General features: G+C 44.8%; 1 protein-coding gene across 1 annotated transcript in view; it reads right to left on the bottom strand.

Annotated features, from left to right (window-relative positions):
- Positions 1-26,834, bottom strand: part of LOC118818669 (trichohyalin) — a 315,469-nt gene that overhangs the window by 258,183 nt on the left and 30,452 nt on the right. Inside the window, exon 5 of the mRNA XM_036585957.1 lies at positions 13,714-13,785. The gene's annotated coding sequence lies outside the window, so the exon portion shown is untranslated. The remainder of the gene's footprint in view (positions 1-13,713; positions 13,786-26,834) is intronic.

Genomic DNA, 26,834 nt, shown 5'->3' on the forward strand with positions numbered 1-26,834 from the left:
TAATTCAGAGAAAGGTTTCGCGCGAACGCTAATCACAGAAGACAAAAGATAATTAAGCGCGCCGACGACGTACACCGCGCGATTACAAAAATCGCTTCGCAATTATCCACCATTGTTGTTTCAACTTTTTTCCCGTGAAATAAACATCGAAGATCTCCTGAAGTCTAAAACAGACTAAAGCATTAATTAAAAAAAAAACTTTTTAAAATGGGAGGAAAGAGGTGACCAGAGTGAGCGTGAGTAAGATTATTCTGTGCAAAAGAGTGAGTGGCAAAACAGAAAGAAAGCCAAAGAAGGAGGGCAAGAGAGTGAGAAAGAACGGGAGGGAGAAAGAGGGAGGAGAAGGGTATAGATAGAAAAAAAGGGGGTGGGAGGTGGATGCAAGGAGGACTTTGATTATTTATAACAAAATGCCATTGCAACATCCTGCGGAGGGATCAGACAGCAAAACGTCAACTGCGATCAGCTATAGTCCAATAAGCAGCCTGAGCTCCTTCCCAGTGTGTACAAGTGGTGCAAGGGCACTCCTCTCCCAGGTCTCCTCCACTTCAGCAGGAGCACCGGCTGCAGGGCTCTCTGCCAGTCCACCGGTGCCAGCGTGCAGGAGGGGGCGAGGCGAGGCAGACAGGCGGGCGATGCCAGGGCGGGGGAAGGGCAAGGGGCGGGGAACGCGGGACATGGGGCGCGGGGCACGGAGCTGGTGGCAGAGGAAACACGTTAAGCGGAATTCATCGGCTTTTAGAATCAATTAACCCGCATGTTAATTAATGTCAAGCTTATAGAACAAAAAAGTATGGGGGTGTGGTGGGGGGGTGGGTGGAGGGAGAGCTGAAAGAGACAGAGGGGAGGGTGTAAAACGAAGAGAGAGAGAGAGAGAGAGAGAGAAAGAGAGAGAGGAAAGGGGGTGGGCGAGCAAGAGAAACAAGCTGCGAATGCGGATGATGGCAGGGAAAAGCTGGCACAGTGCCATCCATTCAGAAGTAGCACCAAGGCAGACTGGCGTTCGTTCTCAGTCGGTAGGCGGGTAGACGTACCGAAGAAACCAAGGGACCCGCGCCATTTGGTTCAAACTGGCAAAAAAACAAGTTAAGCGACTGGTATATCGCCAGTGTCGGACATAGGAAAGCTGGTGGGGGGTTCTTAAACCCCAAACTCGAGCTCAAAGCCAATAGATAAACGAAGACAAAACCATCTGCCATGCGTGATTACCAAAGAACCGTGGATGTCAAGAACAGAATTTAAGTGCAGTTACAAGTTAAGAGGGACTGCCTGGCATCGCGGCGGGGCGGAGGAGACCTTGGGAGTTCTTCACCGGGACAGAAGGTGATGCCAACGTAATGGATGCTGAACAGTATTTCTTCGTGGAATGGAACACAACGACTGCATGGGCACCATCATGGAGAAAGTTGCTGTGGTGGCGCTGTCCTGAGAGTGGCAAAGGGAGGTGGGACAAAAGAAAGCACCTCCCTCCTTCGTCCTCTCTCTCCACTCTCTTTCCCCGTGCCAGGCAGGCAGGCAGCCAGCCAGCTAGGCAGTAGACGCCATGCCAACGTCCTTGCTGGCAGCTGTGGCACGGCCGCAGAAGACGGGGCGGCTTCGCGCACCATCTTTTGCAGAGACCGCGTTTTACGGATTTGCGGCAACGTCTTGTTTTTCGAGAGACGCCAGGGCAGAGGGCCAACGCGGTCCCCATGTCTATCAAGCAGGATGCCAGGAGCATTTGAGGTGGCATCTGTCACGGAAAGATGGAGGTGCTGCGGGGATGGTAAACGAAGACAAAGAGAAACAACAACGTGCCCGACGCGGGTCGGTTGGCAAAGATAAGGAGAATCAAGAACAAACAAAGACGGTGGCGCGGCGTTGTTGACTAATTAAACACACAAAAGTTTATGCTGGTAATTAGCGCGACGGATTCAATGAAAGGAACGGGGCGGATTACAAACAAAATGCCAAAAAAAGACAAAACAAAACAAAAGCGGCGAGCTTTTGTATGAAAGGGGAGGGTTGTGAAGCGGGTTCCTTTTTTTGTGCCAACACCCCCCCACCACCACCACCCCCCATCTCTTTAACCACACAATTTTTCTCCACACGAACCTCCACCTCTTGACAAGCCGCCTGCCAGCCACAGTGGTGGGGAACATCTACCATGGGCACTGCTGCTTCAGACACTGCCAATCTGCCAATCGCTTGCTTGCAGCAAGAGAGGAGGGACCAAGAAAGGACCTGAGGGACTGTGCCAAGGGCTCAACAGCAGCTGTTTACAAAAGCCACAAAAAAAGGGAAAGAGCGAGAATCAGCAAACATGGGGATGCATACTAATGAACTGCCACATAAAATTATAATCAGCCAGACAGACGGGAATTCATTTACGCTTTTCTTTCTTAACGAACCGTTAATTATTCGTTTCATTAAGATGAAAATCGCGGCTCATATTCGAGCCGCTCTGCGTGCGGATTTTGGATAGTCGAGATCAACTTTTTGAATGGTGTGGGGGGAAAAAGGGAAAAGAAAAGCACAACCCTGAAAGCATGAAACTCTACCTTAGCAGCAAGCAAAGCTATGACAGAGAGGTAGGCAGGCAGGCAAGGGAAGCAGGCGTGTATGTGATTTATCTACATTCACAGCAATCACCAGGGAGATGAATGGCTCAGGCTGTAGTCTCTGTACATCGTCAACCAGTATGGGAGACAGGCGAGGGGGATGCCACACAGACAACTGCCGTCCAAGAACTTGGTGGAGGGGCACAGAAGGCAGAGGGACAAGTCTGCAGCCACAATGCCAAACACTTTGGGGAGGCGGAACCCACCCCTTCAACCAGCCTGTAACTCCGCCAAACGGGGCAGGGGGGCTGTGGGAACATTTTCAGCACCCCACTTTTTTTTTGCCCCCCCCCACCCCCACACCCTCCTTGCCACCCAATCAAGAAACTACCAAACTCCTCCCGTTCCTTTTGTTTTTGTTTCGGGGTACACCGTCCGTCACAGATGCACTACAGACAGTACCAACTGTTCCAGGGTGCCGGTCTTGGTACTTCTCCGATTCGGGGAGCGCCACGGCGGTTCCCGCAAGGTCTGCGGGCATCGGGCACAGAGCCAAGGACGGGCGCTGCCGGGACGGGAAAGATGGGATCATTTCGCTGAAATCCGTCTGTCATTTGTTAAAACGCACCGCAACAATTAAAACGGCAATTAGCGTGGGGGATGGATGGAGTCTCGTCAACTCATGGTAATCATGAGTGGATAGCCCAAACTTTTCCTTCCGGTTCTTCATCCTCTTGGATTTTTGTTGGACAAGGGGCACGGTTGTGGAATATGAATAATTGAAGAAGTCATCCAAAGGGAGGGATTATAAGATCTTTGTGCTTCCTACACTGCCTTGGCATAACCTCCAAGATGACACAGCCAAGGCTGCCACCAGGATGGGCTGGGCAGATGGTGGCATCTTTTGGGGCATCTTCGCCACGGTCGCTTAATACGCGTTCGTTATAAATACAATTAACGTTTTAATTTGTGAGTCTTGCTGTGGTTTACTTTTTTTTTTTTTTTAATCTTCGCCGCGGAATATACGTGGATATTATAACCATTTGGAGCTAATGAGGTCTGGACGATCTGCCTTTATTTTAATTCCACTAGGGATGTTAATTGCGCCTCGTCTTCATTACACAAATGGATTACAAAAAGAAGAAGAAAAAAAAAAAGAGAGACTGCTGGCAGAGAAAAGGAGGGAGAGAGAGGGGGAGAAAGGGGGGAGACAGGAGGGAAAGAAAGGGAGAATATTTTCCTTCCCTCTCTATAAGCCAGCGTTCACATAATGCCACACTACATGCAAACAAGCAGAGAAAAGCTACTGCAATGCTTGGCAATGCTAGTCTCTTCCAAGTCCTCCCCTGGAAAACCGTGTCTGTCTCTCCTCTCTCCCTGCTCACTGCAGCCACATCTTTCAAATGCCAAGGAGCACAGCTTTAACTGCATGTGGATCTTACAAAACGTGGTCAAGAGAAACCCTGCCTGGAATTTAATTTCTGTCGATTGGATATTACCATCGTTATTAAAGTGATTAGTCTTCTCGTGTTATTAGGGTTGAGATTTGTTTCAGTGATGTCGTTGGCGGGCAAAGCGGAATGGAGAAGAGACAACAAGAGAGACTGTGGCGGGGCACCGACTAATGTCCTCTGTGCTTAATCATCGTACAGCAGAATGGTTTTATGCATATTTCATTTGCATATCATTAAATCGCTAAGGCACACTGGCAACTGGCAGCGGAGAGCGGGGAGCGGCAAACGGAGGAGCACAAAGTGTAAAAAAAAAAAAGGAAAGAGCGACTCATTATGCGATGGCAATCTTCAAAGCTGCGCGCCTGCTTTCCGGCAACCTGCCAATTCGTTTTAATTCAACGTTAATTAAAAAAAGTGGGTGCGCTCAACCTTTCAAACGCGGATTAATTGAGCGTCGTCCAATCTGAGGAGCATGAACACTTTATGCGTACAGCGAATGTGTGTAAATTATGTGGATACATTTATTGGACATATTAATAGGATAAAATTAATATTGAAGATCACTGAATTACCTGTTTTTTTCCACAGAAAAAGGATTATATATTTTTTTAATCTTGTTTTTCTGAATTTTTTTTTTTTATCATCAGTGAGGATGAACTGTTTTGCACATTTTGACCGGTGGATGCTATTTATCCCAAAATTATGCTTCTGACGGAGCCTGCGGGCGTTTTATTTTTGTACCGCATTTCGGATAAAGCAGACATTTCGTTAACGAAAAGTTGAAAGGGAGCGGACGTGAGCGGAGGCTGGCACCAGGGATGGCAGGATCGGAGGGCAGCAAGCTGGGAGCTGGCGGAACAGGGCGCGGGGAGAAGCGTGGGAATTGCCAGGGGCATTCTGTCACAGGCTTTCATATTGTTTCTCCATGAGAAAAGTAGAAACAAACGCACGCCTCGCCCACATGTAACCCGACGCCCAATCGGCTCCCTGGCCTACGAAGCAGATTGTGTGCATAATTGATGCATAAATTAGTACGCCTGCCTGGACTCTGATTGCCTGTATTAAATCATTAGGAACGATTAATTCTTTGTTTCTGATTCAGAGTGCCCGCTGTCTCCCCCTTCTTCTGTCTGGCACACTGTCCTTTTCAGAGGAGCACAAGGGGAGCATTGTTGGCTCCTGAGACATACAGAAACACACACACTCAGAGTACATGCATGTACAAATTACACAGACTGTGGTCAGTCACACCCTCTCAAGCTGCTGCCTAATTAACCATGATGAATGAACGAAACAAAAGAGAACGAAAAATACATTTATCTCTTACTTTACACACATTTTCTGACTTATGTGTGGTATGAAATCTGTAATATTTACTAAACAAAAATATATAAAGGAAGACGTACCCAAAACAAAGAGAAACGGAAAAGCAGTCCAATATCCCATTTAAATAATTTTACTAGAATAAAAAAAATACATTAATTCTGTAGCTCATGAGGAAAAAAAGTTCGCGGATATATCCGAAAACGCAGCCCCACGCGTCTAGATCCCGCCCATCGCGTGCCAAATCCCCCAGGGTGCTGATTTAGAATATGCAAATGGCAAAGGGGGGTGGAGGCGCGCAATTAGCCATGTTTATGAATGCTGTAATGAGAGCCGGAGGGCGCGGGGGCGGCAGGCTGGCAGAGAGAGAGCCCGGCGCGCAGCGGGTATCCGCCTGGCGCTTTGGAGCCACGATTCATGCAGATGTCGCTGTAGTTCTTCCAAAAACGCTCGCTCGAGCGGGAGAGGGAGGGGAGGTAACGAGGACCTCGTTTGGCACCACACACACCTCCGCCATATGGTTTTAAAAAGCTCGCGTGCCCATGCGTGCATGTGTGAGGGGGGGTGGAATGTATGGGAAAAGTCATGGCGGTCGTGGGGGGGAGTGGTGGGCTGGTGGGCGGGGGATGCTCAGTTAGTATAAGTACTGGAGGGGTTAATCACAGTTCCCTGTATGGTGGAATGTTGACGTACACAGCGCTATTCGGGCAGACCGGAGGTAAAGAAGAACTGACGAGGCGTCTGCATTCTGCTGAGCGTGTCACATGGAGCAGATATTATGCAAAAAGCCTGCATTAATATGCATAAGGAGCTGCTTTATTATGCAGCCGGGCACTAAAGCAATATTGTTTGGAGCAGCAGCCGTGCTCTCGTTACAGTCAGGGAGTGTTATCTCTCCCTAAGCAAACACGGCCCTTCTTTTTCCTCTTCTCTAACCACTTTCAGGATGGTTAATTATCGCACATATCCCTAGAGCTCCATTTGAAAAGAAAACAAAGAGCAGCTCCAGTGTGCCTGCACATTTAGCTACCGTCTCCCACCAGTTCCACCATTCTCTAATGATGCTGCATTTTGACAACTGGCAGACCCTCCATTGCATCCCCTCTACCCCCCCAACCAGACCTCTGAAGTGGTATCACCCAGCGTTCAGATAGTTTCCTGACAAATGACATCAAACGGCACAAACACACTGTAGCAGGCTCATGGGATACTATGAAATATGGAGCAATAAACCATCAGAGACTGACTGAAAACCATAAAAGTGGGTTAACACGAGAGAGCAGCAAATACATCCCAAACAATCCACAAAAACATGGTGCTCGTAACAGGCAATGCTAATTGTGTCATCAGCTGGCTAGGCTTCGCACATTTGTCGCTGATTAAAAGCGGATGTACAGAACGCGTGGCCACGTTCCCACCCAAAGAAACAAGGATCCTGGGGGGACAGACTACTGGGGCTTTGCCAGTAGTTGGCAGGAGCTGCAGAGAGTACGTTCCTCTCTCCTAGCTCTGACTCACTGAGTCCTCCAGAAGCACTTGACCTTGTCAGGCTCCCAAAGGCGCAGGACTGCCATGTCCTCCGTTTCTACTGTAGTGACAGCTCCCTCAGTCACAGCCTCTCACCAGTTCTCCCCACCCTGGGCCAACAGTCGCCTCCAGGAGACCAAAGTGTGCCGCACAGAGGGAGTCTCCGGGATGAGACAGCCATATCTTCACATTATCTGATAGCAGACGATGATGTAACTTCCGTGAACTGCATCAAACACAGCACAGAAAGGTGTTAAATCACTATTACAGTAGCAATGATGGCAATAATTTCTGTCCACATAAATCAACTACAGAGAGGTCTTATCTCACTGAATAGTGAGGTCTGCTTTTCTAATCTTCTTCCTTTTCTAGGTCTATTTTCTCGCATCACACAATGTAGTACAGACTTTTGTTTTAGCAACGCACACACAAACAATGTGACATCAGTTAGGCACTTTTTACATTCCAAGTGCTATAAAATAAATGTCAAACAGGCAGCTTGGCTCAAGTTAGGAAATCGGCAGCGGTTCTGAAGCTTTGTTGCAACACTGCAGACATTATATGACAAATTGTTCGCCTTTACAAACTTGTAGGTTCGTTTTTATGAACACCAAATTTGCTTTGAACAGGATATGTTAAGTTAGTTCCATAAGGCTATATATTTTACAAGAAAATGTTTGATATGCTGCACGGGCATGTATGTGGGCCCGCAGTTCAAATCCTCATATATACACATTAGCTTCATAGTAGTTGCCAAATAATTTATAGTAGTCACTGAATAGTGAGTCTTAAGATTAATAAATGAACAATGTACCTACAGTTAAAGGGGTTGAACAAATGTTTTCATTGATTATTATACACTTTAAAAATTGAGGTGACAATTTGAGTACATGGTCCAGAAGTCCACTCAGCTTCACTCACTGTATCCTGGTTATTTCAGGCTTCTTCTGCCCCTAGTCCAGGCTTTCACAGTTTAACACAAACATTAGCAGCTCTTCAGGATGCCTAGGCATGTGATATAGGTAAGCAGGGAGAGTGCCCCATGTCTCTGGTCCTATGTGTCTTTATATAGTGTTGTACTGCTTATCTATACGTTTCCATTCAGGGGTCTTCTACTAATACCAGTGGCAGCATAAGCCCCCCTATGCAAAAATACAGCACACTCAGACTATGGAGTGACCTGGCTTAATGAGTTGACACTATTAGAGGACTACATTACCTCTATTGATGATAAAATGTCAGAATCAACAGTCATTAGGTTGTCTAAAAACATTGATGCACAGTGATTGCAATAAAGTTCGCCTATGTAAAATTTCCAGGAGAGGTGATCAACCCATTCTCTCCTTTCTGCAATAAAATGTTGTGTTTTCTCAAACTTCAAAAGTCCCTCACGGCATTTAGTACATAAAATGCCTCCTTACATTTAATTTAAACACTTCTTCACTTACTGGTTATTAAAACAAGAGAAGCAGCTGTTAAAACTCAATCAACACCACGTGTGTTTGTCTGTAGAAGAGCAGATATTTTATTATGATTTGGATTTGTTATGTATGCAGTCTTGTTCTGCAGAAAGGAAACCTAATCTTTACATTTGTGCCAAGTTAGTCATTTCTTGACATTTAAATGGAAAAAAGCTTAATCTGCAGACTCAAACAAGAAAATACAGAATGTAAATGTAACTTATTACATAACTACATAATTCATTATGTAGTAACTACATTTAACCAGTACAGAAAAACAGCCATAACTCCAGACCAGTAAGGGTTAACCGGCCCCTCCTGTTCAGCTTTTCTAATGAGAAGGCTGAACAGAAAGGCTCACCAAGCAGGGGCACTCTAAGCTAACCTAAGCATTTGCAGCACGCCAACCGCTCACCTCCTGGCCACATCACGTTTGCGGGCGGGCTGCGGACAGCCCTGCCCACTGCTGGAGCAAACGGACCTCCTGCAGCACCAGCAGTGTGCTCTCTCTTTAACTGCTGCCCAGGACGCCGGGCCGCGCGTTAATTGGTTCCGGGTAATTCTATCAGATTAGTATTAATAAGCTGTCGCTGCGGCGATCGAGATGACCTGCGCTGTCTCTATGCCTTTTCAAAAACTTGCGTGAAGGTCAACTGTCAATCATTTCCCCCGATATGATAATAAGCCTCTAAGGCCAAAAGGGGATGTTATTAGCTGCAGCTGAAACGGCTTAAAGAGAGGCTGTCATAACATGAGGGTAGCGCGGCCGTGGGCCTAGCAAGATGGAGGCTGTGAACGGAAGAGTTCCCATCAGCCAACCTGTGAAAAGTGTGTGTGTGTGTGCATACAGCCTGCATCTGGCTAGCATTAGGTTTAAAACTGCAAGTCCCAAATGACCAGTCATATTGATATGATCCGTATCCTGGTCAGATGTGAGAAACTGTACAGTATATGTCTCATGCTTGCAAGCTTGAGCTGTTGAATATTCAGCGCTTTTGACACGTCTCGTTTGGAATGTGGGAAACGTCTTGATGAATTAACCGAGCTGCTGCGCTAAGCGGGCCTTGTTGTGCAGGTCTCAACGTCTAAAATCCGACTGTGCCTGGGCTAGCAGGAGCTGTCACAGGTGCATTAAGATGTAAAAATGTGCCTGCCGAGCTCAAAGCTGCAGCCCAGATAGCCAGGGAAGCCCCAAGACGCGACTCAGACGAGAACGGCTGAAGCTCTTCGGATTCGTGTAGGCATCACGTCACGAGCACAGGGAGCCTAGGGGCCTATCAGCCGCTGCCTCTCGTCAAGAGCGAGACGGGCCGAAAGAGGGTGAAAATGTGCAGCCTGGTGGTGAGTGATTGCGGGCGACTGCATCTGCCTGATCGCTCCTCGGTCCCACAAGGCCTGAACCGGGCGGCTGGCAGGGGAGCCATTACACGCACGTTTCTGACAGCTCACTCTCTCATTACGGCAGCAGGCAGCATGTAGTCCCAACACTGCAGCAGCACCATGTGAGCTCAAACTCACCCCCCCAGCCTCCGCCCGTTTCCCTCTTCTTGCTCTCCAGCAGACATGAGCGGGGTGCCTCTCCTTGTGCTGGCAGCATGACGTCCCCCCACAGCACTGGTGCCCTCTCTGTTCTACTCTTACATCTGACTGCTCTCCTTTAAGGTGCAGCTCAGCCCTCAGCAGCTGCACATGCTCTAACCGCAAAAGTTTAGAAACACTTGTTATATTAGTCATTTTTACTCTATTTAAATCTATAAATTAGACACTAAAAACTATGTGTACTTACAACAAAACCAAGAATAAAGTTGACATTCATATTGCCTTCAATTTCAAAAGATAACTTGACAAAATCTGCAATAGTTAAAGTACACCTGTACTGTAGCTGTTGACTGTCCATTTTATCAGGTACACCCACCACACAGATGCAGATGCCTTGTAGGTTTATAATTACTAACTATAGCCCATCTGTTGCAGCACCATTCATCAGCCACCCTCTACCTTTGGCATCAATGAAAAGGGACCACCATATGACCATTATGTATTAGGCATAGCTGAAGTGTTTAACCCTTGTGTCGTGTTCAGGTCTGTGGGGCCCATTTAAAATGTTTACCAAAAGAAAAAAATATGCAATTTATTATTATTTATATTTATTATTTCAACCTCAGATTCCTTTCTCGTTTTCAGTGCCTTCACACTGTTCACCCCCTACACACTTATACTACACATGTGGTGTTGGGGTGAACCTGTGGGGGCTCATTATAACATTATGACCACCTCCTTGGTTCTACACTCATTGTCCATTTCATCAGCTGCACTTACTATATAGGTGCACTTTGTAGTTCTACAGTTACAGACTGTAGTCCATCTGTTTCTCTGCATACTTTCTTAGCCCCCTTTTACCCTGTTCTTCAGTGGTCAGGACCCCCACAGACCCTCACAGAGCAGGTACTATTTGGGTGGTGGATCATTCTCAGCACTGCAGTAACACTGATGTGGTGGTGGTGTGTTAGTGTGTGTTGCGCTGGTCTGAGTGGATCAGACACATCAGTGCTAATGGAGTTTTTAAACACCTCAGTGTCACTGCTGGACTGAGAATAGTCCACCAACCAAAAATATTCAGCCAACAGTGTCCTGTGGGCAGCGTCCTGTGACCACTGATGAAGGACTAGAGGATGACCAACACAAACTGTGCAGCAGCAGATGAGCTATCGTCTCTGACTTTACATCTACAAGGTGGACCGACAAGGTAGGAGTGTCTAATAGAGTGGACAGTGAGTGGACACAGTGTTTAAAAACTCCAGCAGCACTGCTGTGTCTGATCCACTCAGACAGGCACAACACACACTAACACACCATCACCACGTCAGTGTTACTGCAGTGCTGAGAATGATCCACCACCCAAATAGTACCTGCTCTGTGAGGGTCCATGAGGTCCTGACCACTGAAGAACAGGGTAAAAGGGGGCTAACAAAGTATGCAGAGAAACAGATGGACTACAGTCTGTAACTGTAGAACTACAAAGTGCACCTATATAGTAAGTGGAGCTGATAAAATGGACAATGAGCGTAGAAACAACGAGATGGTCATAATGTTATGCCTGATCGGTGTATGTGTGTGAGTGTGTGTCTGTGAGGCTGGACAACATGGACATGCTGACTGGCTACAGCTGCTAAAGGAGAACCCTACGCTGGATACTTAAATATCTGGTATCTGGTTATGGCTGTATTGATTTAAAAAACAATAAAGTGGAGGGTCCACCAGACCACACACATCATATCAACACCACACAAGGGTTAAATGCTGAGTACAAGCACTGGACACTTCACTACAAACAGATACCCAGTTGAAAATAGGCCACCATCCAATAATATCTGGGTATTGACAGTCCTTCCCCACTGACTTAGTAGTGAGTAAAAAGATTTATATCACAGTATAATTCAAATTATTGATGGTTTTGTTACGTATCAAGGTGTATATATATATTTTCAAATAAAAACATTTTAGCTTTAAGTAAGCTTCTGTAGGTTAGCAGGGCCTTATTATTCTGAAAGGTCCGTTTGCTTTTTAATAAGAATCATTTTTAACCACTAAAGTATTTTTATTGTGTAAAACAGTAAAAACAAAACTGAATAATATATAGACAAACTTATGCCAATATTGCTTTGTATTAGTAGCTTCATGTGTCCAGCAAAAATGGTGCTAACTGTTGTTTCACGTCTTTCTACAAGGCGCCTCTTACTCAGCAGCTTTTTGGCCACATTTTCATACCACCTGAAACAGAGCAGCAGTTACACTTGTACAGATGCCTGGACTGAACCTACAGTACCATTTAAGGTGGAATGGGAAATTTGAATAAGACGTTTCAGCTTCCCCTAATTTCTCAAGTCGTTTGTCTCATACGTGAGTCGGATTACAATCATCTTCAGATCTGTTAATTCTGTACGCATGTAAAAAAAAAACTCAAATATTTTAGAGCTTCCTAGCTTCTTTATTATTATTTAATACCTGTGAAGTTGCATATTTGACAGGTTTTGGTTGTATATTACTGAAAAACATGGATTCCAAACCTTTCAATGGTAGCAGATACTTGAAGCCCATTTAGAGTTCTGGTCCACCACACACTTGACTTAAGGTCTTAGAGCTCTCGGTCTGCCTGTACACAGCTCCGTGTCACTGTCTCGACATGAGAATAAGCAGGCTAATCTTTCATACAGCTACGACTGCCAAAAACTGCCTGTCTGGACTCCGTCCGAGTCAGCCGCTTCGTCTCCTCTATCACATTTGACTAGTGTGTGTTTATTCTGACACTTGTGTGCGCCAGACTCTCTCTCTCTCACATACATACATACACACACACTCACACCCACAAAGAGGTGGTGCGGTTGAGTGAGGTGATGGGTAAGTTATCCACTGGGCTGATGTAATAAAGCAACAGTGTCCTGCTGAATCACTCAGTCTCTCTGGCCTGGGCCTGCTGCCCCAGCACTGCCTGTCACCGCTCCAAATTACGTGTTCCTCAAAATTTACAGGCCTGTCAGGAGATCCCTGTCCAAGTCTCTGACCCCACCAAATTAGATCAGGCTGCGTGCTTGACAAGAGAAAGGCCGAAACGAGCCGTTGGAAATGGATGCGGGGAAGCTCCGGGATACGACCTCTGTCTGCCGAGCCACATATTTTGCTGCATCCACACTTTCTCCCCTTTAAAGGGCAGTGACAGACTTAATTGGCTCGGAGGAGACCACGTCTTGCAGGCATTTTCGGCGATTTCAGGGATTCTGGTGCCATTCAAACGTGGTAGCCGGCTTTAACGCTGGGATCTTGCGGATGTACGGGCCAGCATCTGTAGCTGCTTAAGTCCAATATGCAGGAGGCCCACTTGAGCCCAGCTCGAATCACAAATAAAACCTCAACATAAATAAAACTACATGTACTCGGCAGAGCTGTCCTCTTTCCAAGCAAAATCTTTATAGAGCTGACATAGTTCACAATCCCGGGCCGTACACCAAAGAGAGACAGAGAGCGAGAGAGAGTGTGTGTGTGTGTGAGAGTGAGCGAGTGAAAAAAAAACACATTAGATCCACACAGCTGTGGCCTTGGACATGGAAGCCATTTAAAACTTGTGAAAAAGACTTACAAAAACATCTGCACTCCATAATGAAGTGCATGAAAGGGATTTGCTTATTTCTGCAGGGCCGGTCTACCTGTTTATGTGTGAGCTGAGAACATGGGTGTTTGTTGCTGGTTCTATGGAGGGTATAGTGGTAAGGCACTTGTGAGGAGGACAAAACAAAACATTGTACGAGTTAGGCCTCTAAAGGTGTTGATCTTGTCTGTGCATTTGCAGCGGACGTTTCAATGCGCTCATCTTGTCGCTTGCTTTGCTTTTGGCTCTCGGGGTGTGTCTCTTACCTTGGGTTTTAAGAGATTTCGGAGCAGATGTAAAATCAGCAGATGACTTTGCCTCAGAGTTCCTTCAAGTTCCTTAAGGGAGAAATAAAAGTAGAGAGGGGGGAAAAAAAAATATGATTACTTCTATGGTTTAAAGGTTATGGACATATGGACACCGCTGTGCACCAAAGGGAGTTGAATAAACTTTTCCTTCTCCACTTTGGCTGCGGGAATTAACAGTGTTTTCAGCGGGGAAGCCGAGTATTAGTGCAACTGCCGCGAGAACAAAAAGAGGAAATGTGCCTTTTACAGCTTACGCCACTTTTAGTCCTCTTTCTTTCTGCTGTTTTATGGGTTGGCTTTTGTGTCCTGGCTCTGAGGAAACGGTTCATTAAATAGGAATGCCCATTTTTCCTTTTATTTTTTAATGCGGTGCACAGGGACATTGCCCAATCTGTAGTAAGAGCGAAAAGCCAGACTTCCTCCTGGCTCGGGCTCACCAGTCATGCTGGCTTCATTAGACCGCAGGATTCCAGCAGGCCCGTAGAGCCGGAGAAGTCTGAGCTGGAATACTAGAGAGGGCTGCGTGGCCAAGAGGATGAGGACAGGGAGACGGGCAGGTTGAGACAAAGAGGAAAGAATGGTTCCGGAGTCAGATGAGGGAGAGCGGCGTGGTGAATCACAAGAGTGGGATGAGCGATGAAGAGGAGGGAGCTGAAGAGATACACCTCATTTACCTTCCGTGGACAGGCGGAGGGAAAAAGAATAGATAAACGTGGGATATGCATAGGAAAAAAAAGCAGGGGAAAGAAAAGAGGACGAGACGAAAGTAATCTGCAAATAACCTTTTAGGGCTGAACAGCCTTGGAGGCGACTGAAGTGCCAGTTTGAACCCGAGCACAGCGCTAATCCCTATCTTGCGGTGTTCCGCCCTTGCCTTGATTAAAAACAGGACCCATAAATCAATGGCAGGAGACGGAAGGCCACCCACCGCTCCCTAAGTGCCAGAGATTCACTCTGCTCTGGAACAGCGCTTGATTTGTTAATAGTGTACATAATGGCGGCCATTTTCACAAGCCACATTAAATCATACGCCACTAGCCCCCGTGTGAGCATTAAAGCAAAAGAGGGGCTCCGTGATACAGAACTCCACTCCTGAGGTTTTTTTTTATACTCCCTCCAAAACTCAAGACTAAATTGGATTTTCCCTACACTGTTTTCTAATTTGAAACATCCATCATTTATTATTAAAGGAAGAAAAGAAAGGGAAGGCTTGCCTACGGCAGCCGACGCCCCACACCCTACTCCGACCAACGCACATCAAATACACACACACAAGGAAGCGCTAATGCGCTCTGCCCTTTGCCTCAAACCACTCTTTTTCACTCGTATCTTGAGAATTGAAGCAAAGACTGATATGTACATGGCGCTTTGAGCAAGAGGCCAGTCTAGATGTGGGGGTACATGGCCACTGGCTTCACATTCAAAGAGACAGCAGAGTCTCCCCTCCCCGAAGAAGGGGGAAAAAGCCCAGGGTGGAGTACCTCCACGTGGCCTTCAGCCATCCTGTTCTGTATTATTGGGACGTGGCGGCTAAAGTGTCGCAATTAGTCGGCTCTTTTTCATGCAAATCTGTTTGACAGCACAACAATCAGCCGGTTCCGCCAGCCGGGCTCTCTCTCTCTGCGCTCCCACGCGCCCGCTCTGGCATTTGCCGCGGCTGCCCACATTTGCATTATTTATCATATCAGTGCAAACGTGGGGCCCCTGTGCGGCAGAGCTGCCGCTGATTAGTGTGGCATTACATATGTTAAGCACAAAGAGAGTGATTCCCTTTTCCTCATGCCCCACTGCACCACTTTGGGCTCCCAAAGAGAAAACAGGGAGCTTATTAATATCCCACAGCTTCAGAAACCAAATATGGCTGGGCAGTTTTGAGAAGGGGGGGGGGGGGGGGGGGGGGGGTGGCAGAGCAACAGAGCAAAGTGCCAGACGCTCAACTCATGTATGCATGTATGTATGCAAAGGACAGTGCAGAATAAACAGACCAAAGCAGTGTTCCGGTCAAGTGTCAAGTTGGGTTTGTCCACTGGTCCAGATGAGGGTTTGGATCAGGGCTGGAAAGTGAAGTCTCTGCAGTCTATAGTTCATTATGTTCTAATGTATGCAGCAGTGCTGCTAGTAGGGGCAGGTGGCGCTACAGCCACATGACCCCAACGCTAACCAGCACAGTCAGCCTCAGACACAAACACATATGTTTATAACACAATACAACACACTAGGGGTGGGTTTTTGCACCTATCCAGAGAACAACATGACATCACGATTTACCAAAAACAAAGATATTACCTAAGCTGTTAACGTCTATTTGGTACATATGTTCTCTGACCTTGTCTGAGCGCAAACCTTAAAAAAAATATTCCACATCAATCAAACCACGATTAAAAAGTGAGTTATTGTCCGTTACCAAATCAAATACTTGCATTTTCTGCATTTTTATGTAGCAAAATCATTTAGAATTCATTTCTACAAAGAGGTTTTCCAACTTCTTTTTTGTCCAGGCTGTTTGTGTTGCTGTGCCTTTAAAACTGATATATGTAAATAAGCTTTGTTCTTATTGGATGCCCTGTAATGTCCCTCATTCAAAAAGCAGTCTGGGCTAAAACATTCCTTGTAACTTCAGTGTGAATGGGAGGAGCTAAACTGCTGCACGCCAAATAGGCAGATACATGCAACTGTGTTGGCTTTCCTGACATCACAAAAACAATGAAATCTATGAAGGAGGCTTAGTTTTTATATATAGACTGTAAGGACTGAGGGTTGAATGCTATGTATTTGAATCTTTAACAGTGGCCACATACATCAAACTCATATAAAAAGCAAGGAAAGTTGAGTTCTAATGATATGAGCCTTTTAAACTCACTCTTTTGGTCACTACTGATGTTTAACAAAACCATTTAAAATCCACATTTGATTGTGAATTAAATAGGACAGATACATATAAAGTGTAATGTGAAGAAAAACAATAGGCACTGATAGAAACACCATGTAACTATTCAAAATTCCAACTTTTCAGACTTCAGTTCTGTGGCGTTTTTCTTTATCATACTACATCTTTACTGTACCAAATTTAGTTGTCGGACATTAACGTGCTGATTGATAATAGTATATTGATAATAGTAACAATAAGCAAAAGAATGTTTATGGTAACATAAATGTTTAATTTATGTATGTATGAATGTATGAATTATTTTAAATGTTTGAGTTTTTAAGAGTTGTTCAAAGAGCCCATACACTTTTCTTGTATTTTAGTTTATCCTTTGCAGTCCACTTATAACATTTATGTGGTTTTATGTATCAAAAACAGTCGTTATTCATTTCTACATAAACATTTTTTCCAACCTCTTTTTATCCCTTAGAATTAAAACAGTCTGTTTTCATTACTGTGACTTGAAAACTGCAATATGTAAATAAGCTCTGTTCTGATTGGCAGCTCTGAACTGTTACCTGTTCTGGGCTGAAACATTCCTTGTAACATAAGTGTGAACGGGCGTAGCTAAACTGCTGAAGGCTGAATAGGTTAATGTATGCAAATAAGTTGGCTCTCGTGACATCACAGAAACAAACAATTCAAAATTGACTTTTTTTGCAGCCTAGTCTCCACATACGGACTGTACGGACTGTATGGAAGTGAATGGTACATTTTGAAATCTTAACAGTGTCTTCACAGACATAACGTCCACTCCTTTATCTAAAAAAGGTCAGTTTTCAATGATCTGGGCCCATTAAAGTGTTCATGTACTGGGAGCTGCTTGTCATTCACCATTTTTTCAGCTGATCATGACATCACGGGACACTGTTACACTGGTATTCTCCTCAATAACACGCACATGCACACACACCAGACAGGATGCACTCTGACTCACTTTTATTTCTTCTTTTTTTCTCATTTGAAATGAGTGCACAGTGCTGCAGCCACACGTTGCTGCTGGTGGGCTGTTGCTATTATAAATAGGCACCATTTGTTAATAGGAGGAGTCCCATCAAAGGACTATGTGGATTTGTGGCACTGTGATGGATGGATGCATCTTGATTATCATTAAAAAGTCATTTACAAGACAAATAGGGAGTAGCTTTTCAAATTATGGTTGCTATAAAGCAGATTTGAGGTTGGCCGAGTACTGCTGAGAACAAGTAGTCCTTTAGTTCACGCCAGCGTTTACTGATTACTGCCCACAGCAGCCTCGGGCTGGCTATGAGTGGCGTGGAGCTAACGCGCTAACAAAGAGCCGTCCCCATCCGTCTGCCACTGTCATCTCAGCATGAGGCAGCCAGCCTTTTAAAGCCAGAATAGCAGGTACTCGGAGGCGCTGGCCAACGCACGGAAAGACAAGATTGATTTTTACGTCTTTAACAAAGTCCTTAAGAGAGAATAGGATGGTGAAGGAGAGCTAAGCAAGAGAATCATCGGGAAATAACTACGTGTGATCCCTCCCTCTCTTTTCCCCCTTTCTCCAGGAGGTCACGCAAATGAAAGCTGACAGAGGTAATATCGGAGGAGGGAGAAAGATGAAAAAGCGGGAGAGGGGGAGAAAGAGGAGAGGCAGAAAAGGGGCTGCGAGCAGGGTCCCTGCGCCTTTAAACTGAAATCTCAATCTGGCAAAAGTTTGTTCCTTAAAAGGAAATCAGAGGGCTTTAGCTGAGGCATTGCCTCCAAAATCATGAATAAACATCAGACTGCCTTGCTGCGCATACATCATACATCACAGGCCGACGCTACCTAATGGAGGAGGACTCATCGTCCTCCGACACATGAAAAGCCGGCGAAATTACCAAGCCAACCGTACAGCCGCTCGCCTTTTCAAACGGACCGTCGAGGGAAAGGGAGGGGGAGGAGGATTCTTTGACTAAAATGGCTCTCCGAGATAACCATCTCTCTGCGCCGCTCGCCGCCAGTGCCTGAGTAAAAGAAAAGAAGCGTAATGACATTTGTGAAAATAATTAGAATACAAATACAATCTCCTCTCCTCCAGCCACCCCCACCACCAACCATTTTCATTTCTTACTCTCTCTCCCTCTCTCCCTCTCTCTCTCTCTCACTCTGGCTGTCCTCGCTACCTTCAGCATGATTCTCTGCATCTTTTTTTCGGCATGTTCTGAGGTCTCCTCACATTAGGGAGCGCTTGCTTTTCCAGACTGGCCATTTAAGCATGAGAGAGTGCTTTATTGCAGGCTCTGGAGGAGATGAAATTGCGTTTACCGCAATCGCGCTGCTCTGTTCGGGCGTGCTTTATGAGAGCGCGAGTGACGCGGTGGCTGATATGTCATGGCGAGGAAAATGGACGTCTCGTTCACGCGCTGCCGCCAAACAAAATGGACCCGTACGCTTTGGGCCGTGCTGCCCTGCTTGTGAAGAAAGAGAAAGTCAAGAAATGCATCTGAAATTTAAGTGACTCGCATGAGGGCTATAACAAGCACTGGCTCAAAGGTGTAAGCAAATCACCTCAATGACTATTCGGTACGTTGGGAAGACGAATTCACGATCAGCAGACGTGTGACTAAGACTGATTCTGCGCTTACGGTGCCGATACGAGTCCAAATGAAAACACTATAACACCAGTCTTAATGTTTTAATTTAATGACATATCAATATTTCATTACGGCTGTAGAATCCAGTTCAGATCTATAAATAATTTAGCAGCATGGGGAACAAAACACTGACAGTAATTTAAAGCGTAAGCATGAGCACCATTTCCTGTCCTCGGCTGAAAATGCCTTGGGCAAGTTTAAGTGAAAATATATACACAGTGGATCTCTGAAAATCTATTAAGGGAAGATGGTAATTGGTGTGTGAGTGGGTTTCAGTGTGTGTGTGTGTTTGTGTGCAGTATGGATACAGAGATGTATCCTGCACATCGCCAGGTATGAGAGCAGCCTCAGTGCAGCACAGTGCAGTACAGTGCAGTAATTTCTTTGATCATTTTTAATGGTGGTGTTTCATGTGGGTATGCTGCTTCTGCTCTCACACACACACACACACACACACACACACACACACACACACACACACACCTCATCACCCTGCAGGTGTCATTTCACTCCTCCAGCTCTGGGATTAGTATGCGGCAGGCAATAAAGAGCCGGGCCATTACACTGCACTGCACGCATCCATAATCTCAACACACCAGCATCATTACGTTTTCAAAAGGACGCTACCAACTCTGTCTGCTGAAAGATTGGTATGTGGGAGAGAGATAGAGAGAGAGAGAGAGAGAGAGGGGGAGAGAGAGAGAGAGAGAGAGAGAGAGGGGACAGAGAATGTAATGCAGATAGCCTGAGCCAAAATGCTTTGTTCAGGAATCATACACACAATAACAACAAACCAAACAACAGGAACAGCATACTAGGAAATACAGCCATAAACACTGGTAACCAGGCTTTGCAAATTTTGGCCAGTTCTTTTTGGCCGGTTACCGACTGTCATCAGTTGTAAATGTTAACCAGCAAGCAGTAGTGGGAGATATACCTGTTCATCGTTGTTTTGCCACAAATAAATGCAGATAACGCAATATACAGTGCGAAACATGCTACTTTCCCTCACCTCCCATGTAGTGAGTTGCAGTCTGAGGTAAGTTAGTCCAGTCCATTGTCGAAGAAGCAGACATCAGAAAATACTGAGTTAATGAGTTAAAGGGTGAGTTGGAAGAGAGGAAAACCCTGTCTCTTAGGGTTAGCCGTTAGCCATAAGCCTAGCATGGAGCCAGCTTTCTGTGTGCACCGTCTACGGCAAGGATGGAGAACCAGGAATTAGCGGATGAGCTGAATTAGGTGTGTTTGGACTGGAGTTCCCCTCCACACATCATGACATAAACCGAAACCATCAGTAATCTTAATTTTACCATGACACAAACCACCTATTACTACTATCAGCAAGCCTAAAATCAAAGATGCGGCCCACAAAAATATCAAAATACAGAAAGTTTCAGCTCTGAAATCTGTTTGACTAAATCACCTTCAAAACCACTGTAAAACACTTCTGCAAACCTATAATTGAGTATTATATTAAAAAGTGCTCTTCGAATGAACTGTAGTACTGATAGGTGGAGCCAGGCCCAAGCAGGTATGTGGAGGCCGGAACCCTATGAAACATACCCTACATAAGAACCTGGTTTTGTTGAAACTAAGTTGACAACTACGCTCATGATTATATGACCAAAAACTGAAAAGTTGGCTGGAATATACAATGATGGGCTACTGAAAGTTCTTAAACTCATCAGTTATATTTACCACTCGTTACTAGCCCAAGTTAAAAGGAACATAAATGCCATGATGGAGGCTAGCTTTGGCTCAATGTAACTCTCGAAAGCCATCCACCTTGTCCTTCTCTATGATTTTGCACCTCCATGTGTGATTTCCTCACACCGCCATGCATCACACTTTCTCTCGGAATACATACCTGTCTGACTTATTGCTTGCAGATGTTTGCTTTCAATATGAAACATGGCTGTGTTTATGATATCATCCTCTTGCAAAGTGGTCCGAACACCGCTCTCAAGGCTGTCTACAGGAACCAACTGACGATTGCGCCCTCATGCATAATGAACCTGCCTATACTGTTAGAAAACAGTGGTTTTAAGGTCTGATCGTGAACCTTAAATAGGTTTTTCCAGGTGAAAAGTTTGTATTTGTACCTTTTCATAACCGAATGTTTTGAAACAGAACAATAAAGTAAAAAGCCTGGAGACGAGACGGGGTGTGTGGAGTCGGTACAGCTTAGAACATATCATTTCAATAGTACAATTATATTCCTACTAAAGGTACTGAGATGTACTCTTTAGGGAACCACCCCAGTGACAAGAGGGGCACTGCACCAGTAACAGTTTTGTACCTTTTTTCCTGAGAATGTACTCAAAACAGGAACTTTTATTGCAAATAAAATACAATTTTAAACAATTGTTTTTTTTTCGGTTAACAGGTAATCGACCGATCAATTACGTCCATAAACCAGACACAACTTTAGAAGCTGCAGAAGTCCAGCTCTTATGCCTAAAAGCTACCACGGCCGCAATGCAACCCTGTCGTGCAACGTCACCTGGCAGTGAATTACCGCTTAGAATGTGATGATAAACAAGTTCATGTTACACTCCACTAGTACAGACCTAATAGAGTAAAACTTCAATGCTATTTATTGACATCACTACATTTGGTGTCAGATAACTGCCTCTTCACAAATTCACTTTTCAGTTTTCAAGCTAAGAGGTCTTCAAGACTTCAGATTAACTCTCTGTGTAAACTTTAAGCCACGTCAACTACTATGACTCTCTGTGGCTTCATTCTGGGTTTAATTCAACGCAGTAACAGCAAAATGCTGAGTGGTGTACTATGGCGAAATTGTGCAATGCTGAAAGTTACAGAGTTCCAGGGCATGTTAACACCGAAAGTCAGCGCCAGTGTGTGTACCTTCATTAAAAATAGTGGTTTTGATTTTTTGGACGTTGCCGCTGTGCAGCAGCACCAGGGAATACATTTCAAACGGTTCTAAATACTTGGGGGGTCATTACTGCATAACTGTATTATATCTCATACTGTATTATTGCATTAGATCTCCCCCCATGTGGGAGAGAAGACTTGAAACTCTGATGATGAAACTCTCTAAAGAGCTGGGTAGTTCAGAATTACAAATGCTGCAACCCCAGAACTTTTCAGTCTATAACACAGCCTGTTCTAGGGGTGTGCCATCTGAAAATGTTATCGTGATAAATTACATCACAGCACACTTTTCTGAGTATGTTATCATAGGTATCATCAGTACTTCTACAACACTGGACAACTGCATCAGATAAAAGATTTAAACCAATCACAGAGACTACACCGGTCAGGCATAACATCATGACCACCTCCTTGTTTCTATGTTCATGGTCCATTTTATCAGCTCCACTTACTATATAGGTGCACTTTGTAGTTCTACAGTTACAGACTGTAGTCCATCTGTTTCTCTGCATACTTTGTTAGCCCCCTTTTACCCTGTTCCTCAGTGGTCAGGACCCCCATGGACCCTCACAGAGCAGGTACTATTTGGGTGGTGAATCATTCTCAGCACTGCAGTAACACTGACGTGGTGGTGGTGTGTTAGTGTCTGTTGTGCTGGTCTGAGTGGATCAGACATAGCAGTGCTGCTGGAGTTTTTAAACACTGTGTCCACTCACTGTCCACTCTATTAGACACTCCTACCTTGTCAGTCCACCTTGTAGATGTAAAGTCAGAGACGATAGCTCATCTGCTGCTGCACAGTTTGTGTTGGTCATCCTGTAGTCCTTCATCAGCGGTCACAGGACGCTGCCCACAGGATGCTGTTGGCTGGATATTTTTGGTTGGTGGACTATTCTCAGTACCAGCACATCACACACTAACACACCACCACCACGTCAGTGTTACTGCAGTGCTGAGAATGATCCACCACCCAAATAGTACCTGCTCTATGAGGGTCCATGGGGGTCCTGACCACTGAAGAACAGGGTAAAAGGGGGCTAACAAAGTATCAGAGAAACAGATGGACTACAGTCTGTAACTGTAGAACTACAAAGTGCACCTATATAGTAAGTGGAGCTGATAAAATGGACAATGAGCGTAGAAACAAGAAGGTGGTCATAATGTTATACCTGATCGGTGTATACAGTGTGTATAGCAGCTGCATAAACTACACAGTAACAAGTAGCTGGCCAAGTTTCCCAAAAGCATCTTAGTTTTAAGATAATCTTTTATTGGTAGAGTGAGTGCTCAGTGTTCACTCTACCATTTAAGAATCATCTAAGTGATAAGATGTTTTCAGGAAGCCTAGTCCTGACTGGTTTTTCAGCCCTTTACCTTGTGCCACTGTCTTATTTTTATTTATTTGTTTACCAATTGTTTGTTTTGTCCTCCTGATCTTAAATAGCTCATTTTTGCCAGTGTTGAATAATTGCTGCTTCTTTTCAGAACCTTTTGCTTTCATTAAAACCCAAACTGTGTTGCTCTGTAGTAATAAGTCTTGTTTAAAATGTTAATACGTCTTTTCAAACTGTCAGAATTTATTATGGTATTCAGCTTCTTCAGCACGCTTCTTGTTCATCTCTGCTACAGCCACACGTAACTAACCCAGGACTAAAATATTATGTTACATTATGCCAATCAATGATACCCGTCTCTGATGACAACATACTTCGTGCTGAGTTTGAAATACGAGAAATAAACTGCAAGATAACAATAGCCCAGGTAAGTTAGCCAAGTTGTTTTCACTTTCCTACCTAATGTTAAAGTTAGATGTGTGAAAATCTGCCACAGCAAATCACACAGAATAAATTAGGCAATGGAATATGTTGTTTTTTTGCCTTCTATATGATTTTTAGTATTATATGATCACTTTAACAATGGTGTACATTCACATTGGTTTAATATATGTTACTGTACATAGGTCAGAGACCGCCTTTCATTTATTTAATCCCCAGTCAAAACGGCCAATAAGCACAGGTTCCTCATTTTCCACTGTCAGAAAATAGTAGAAAACATATATTTAACAGAAAATTACATAGAAGCCTGAAATAATACACATAACATAATTCGTCAGATATTTAGCCATTATAATAAAATGTACTATAAGTACCCTTTTCAGGAGACATCAGTTTTACAAAGAAATCGGCAGGAATGTTTTTCCGTAACTCCAAAGTTCAGTCTTAGAAGTTGGTTGCATTTTTTGCTTTTAATGATTCAAGTAATCCCAAACACATTTAATGATGTTGAGGTCTGGACTCTGAGGTTGGCAGTCCATTGTTGTGAGAACACCAGCAGCAGCTTTAGTTTGATTTGCAAATTTTCTTTTTTGTTCATTTCCAACATTACAAATCTTACAGACCCATAGTATTAACATTACCGCAGAAAAACTGGATGTTTTCATAGTTCGCTTTTCACTTCTAAAATCCACAAAATGTCACTCTGTTCATGCATGAGGGCTGAGATTATACGAAAGCATAAAAAATTTGGAAAGGCATGTGTGTGTTTCAGCAGCATTTTTGTAATACTGTTTTAATGGGCTACATTTGGGTCACGGTGAAGTTAATTTGAGAGAGAAACAGCTGTATTCCTTTCTCTCCCATTTGCTTCACGAGCCACAAATACATGCAGCCTAATAATCCGTTAATAATCCGACTAATAGCACAACCAGAACAGAATACGTCCATGTAAACACCTCAGTCGGAATAAACTACTCAGATTGAGGCCATTCAGAATACAGTTTCTGTCCGATTGAACGAGGTGGGTAATACTGTAAATAATCCGTTAAATAGAAGAATAATATCCGTGTAAACGCCTGTATCTGATTACATTCCCTATCGGAAAGTTTAAGTCTGTTCTGATCATGTTCGTCACGTCATAGTGAAAGTTTATACCGTTCAACATGGCGGAGCAGAAACTGGTCTGCAGAGGAGACGAAGTTTATGCTCTGATCTTTAAAAGACGGCGGTGGGACGGACGTCCAGCTTACGTGTCTCAGAGCACGACGTCTTCCTCTCGGCCTTCTTTAACAAGGACATTAAGGACGTTTTTCTGAGTCTGACATATTTTTAAAATCATTAAAAACGCCAGCGCTGCTCACTGCTGCTCGTCTCACTCTGACTGGACTCACATGATGCTCAGTGTCATGGTAACGTCTACACTAAGCGGTTCTCTACTCATGTGTGCCTGTAAACAGAGATTTTCCATTGTGAATTCAATCGGATTGGCAAAAATCTTTGCACGTAAACAAAGTCATTGTGTTGTAGTGTCCCCCTTCTTTCCCTCCCAATACGTCCACCATGTCTCCACCCTGTGTTGTTATTTATCTAGTTTTAGTCTTTCTAAAAAGTTTTGTCCGTTCCAAACTGTTCACAAACCTCAGAAAACAAAGTGTCACAAGATGTGTAGCGAGAAAACATGACTGTATTGTTCTTCAGGTTATATTCTTGCCATATTGCCAGTCTGCCTAGTCTGCTCCCCAGTGCTCCAGCAGGAGCCTTCATTACAGCTGTAGTCAGCCTCAGTTTTCTCACATTATGAGAAAGCTCTGTACGCAGGCAAGCGATCCCTGTGTGCCCCTTTCTCCCACCCAGCTGCCTCTGCACTTAGCATACAAGGTAAGCGGCCTTAGAGTGACTAAAATGCCAGTTTAAGGCCAGTTTATGAATTTGCATAGACAGCTGAGTCTCATTCATTATTGATCGTGCTAAGGTCATCCATTGCCTGCTTGTTGTGAAAGTCAGCACCCCTATTTTATCAGCCACTCTTAGCTCCTCTGATTGCCTACGTGTGCACAGATTACAAGCCATCTTCCTTTCTTTTTTCTGAGGTAGGGAGAAAGACTGCTTACACTCTCTTTGAGTCACTCTGAGGAAGTGGAAAGCTGTAGACCTGGGGTGGTGGAGTGTGCACGTGTGTGATGGGTCAAGAAGTGCTGGCCTAGTTCATGGTCCTCGAGCGTCAAGGGAGAGGGAAGAGAGCACCAGTGGTCCTGCAGAGGACTCAGTGTTCGACAGCAGAAACCTGCTGGCTGCTGCAGGGGGAACTACTGGGTCTAAGAGCAGAGACAACACGAAGCCCACCACAGTGAACACCAACTGCTGTCTTAATCTCTCCCTGTGTCTTAACTGAGGCATTATCCACTACATTCCTATTAGGTCCCAACTGAGATATCACTTGGCTTATAAAATATACACCGATCAGGCATAACATTATGACCACCTCCTTGTTTCTATGTTCATGGTCCATTTTATCAGCTCCACTTACTATATAGGTGCACTTTGTAGTTCTACAGTTACAGACTGTAGTCCATCTGTTTCTCTGCATACTTTGTTAGCCCCCTTTTACCCTGTTCCTTAGTGGTCAGGACCCCCATGGACCCTCACAGAGCAGGTACTATTTGGGTGGTGGATCATTCTCAGCACCGCAGTAACACTGACGTGGTGGTGGTGTGTTAGTGTGTGTTGTGCTGGTCTGAGTGGATCAGACACAGCAGTGCTGCTGGAGTTTTTAAACACCTCAGTGTCACTGCTGGACTGAGAATAGTCCACCAACCAAAAATATCCAGCCAACAGTGTCCTGTGACCACTGATGAAGGACTAGAGGATGACCAACAC

The sequence above is a fragment of the Colossoma macropomum genome, unplaced genomic scaffold, assembly GCF_904425465.1.
Source record: "Colossoma macropomum unplaced genomic scaffold, Colossoma_macropomum, whole genome shotgun sequence".
NCBI classification, from domain to species: domain Eukaryota; kingdom Metazoa; phylum Chordata; class Actinopteri; order Characiformes; family Serrasalmidae; genus Colossoma; species Colossoma macropomum.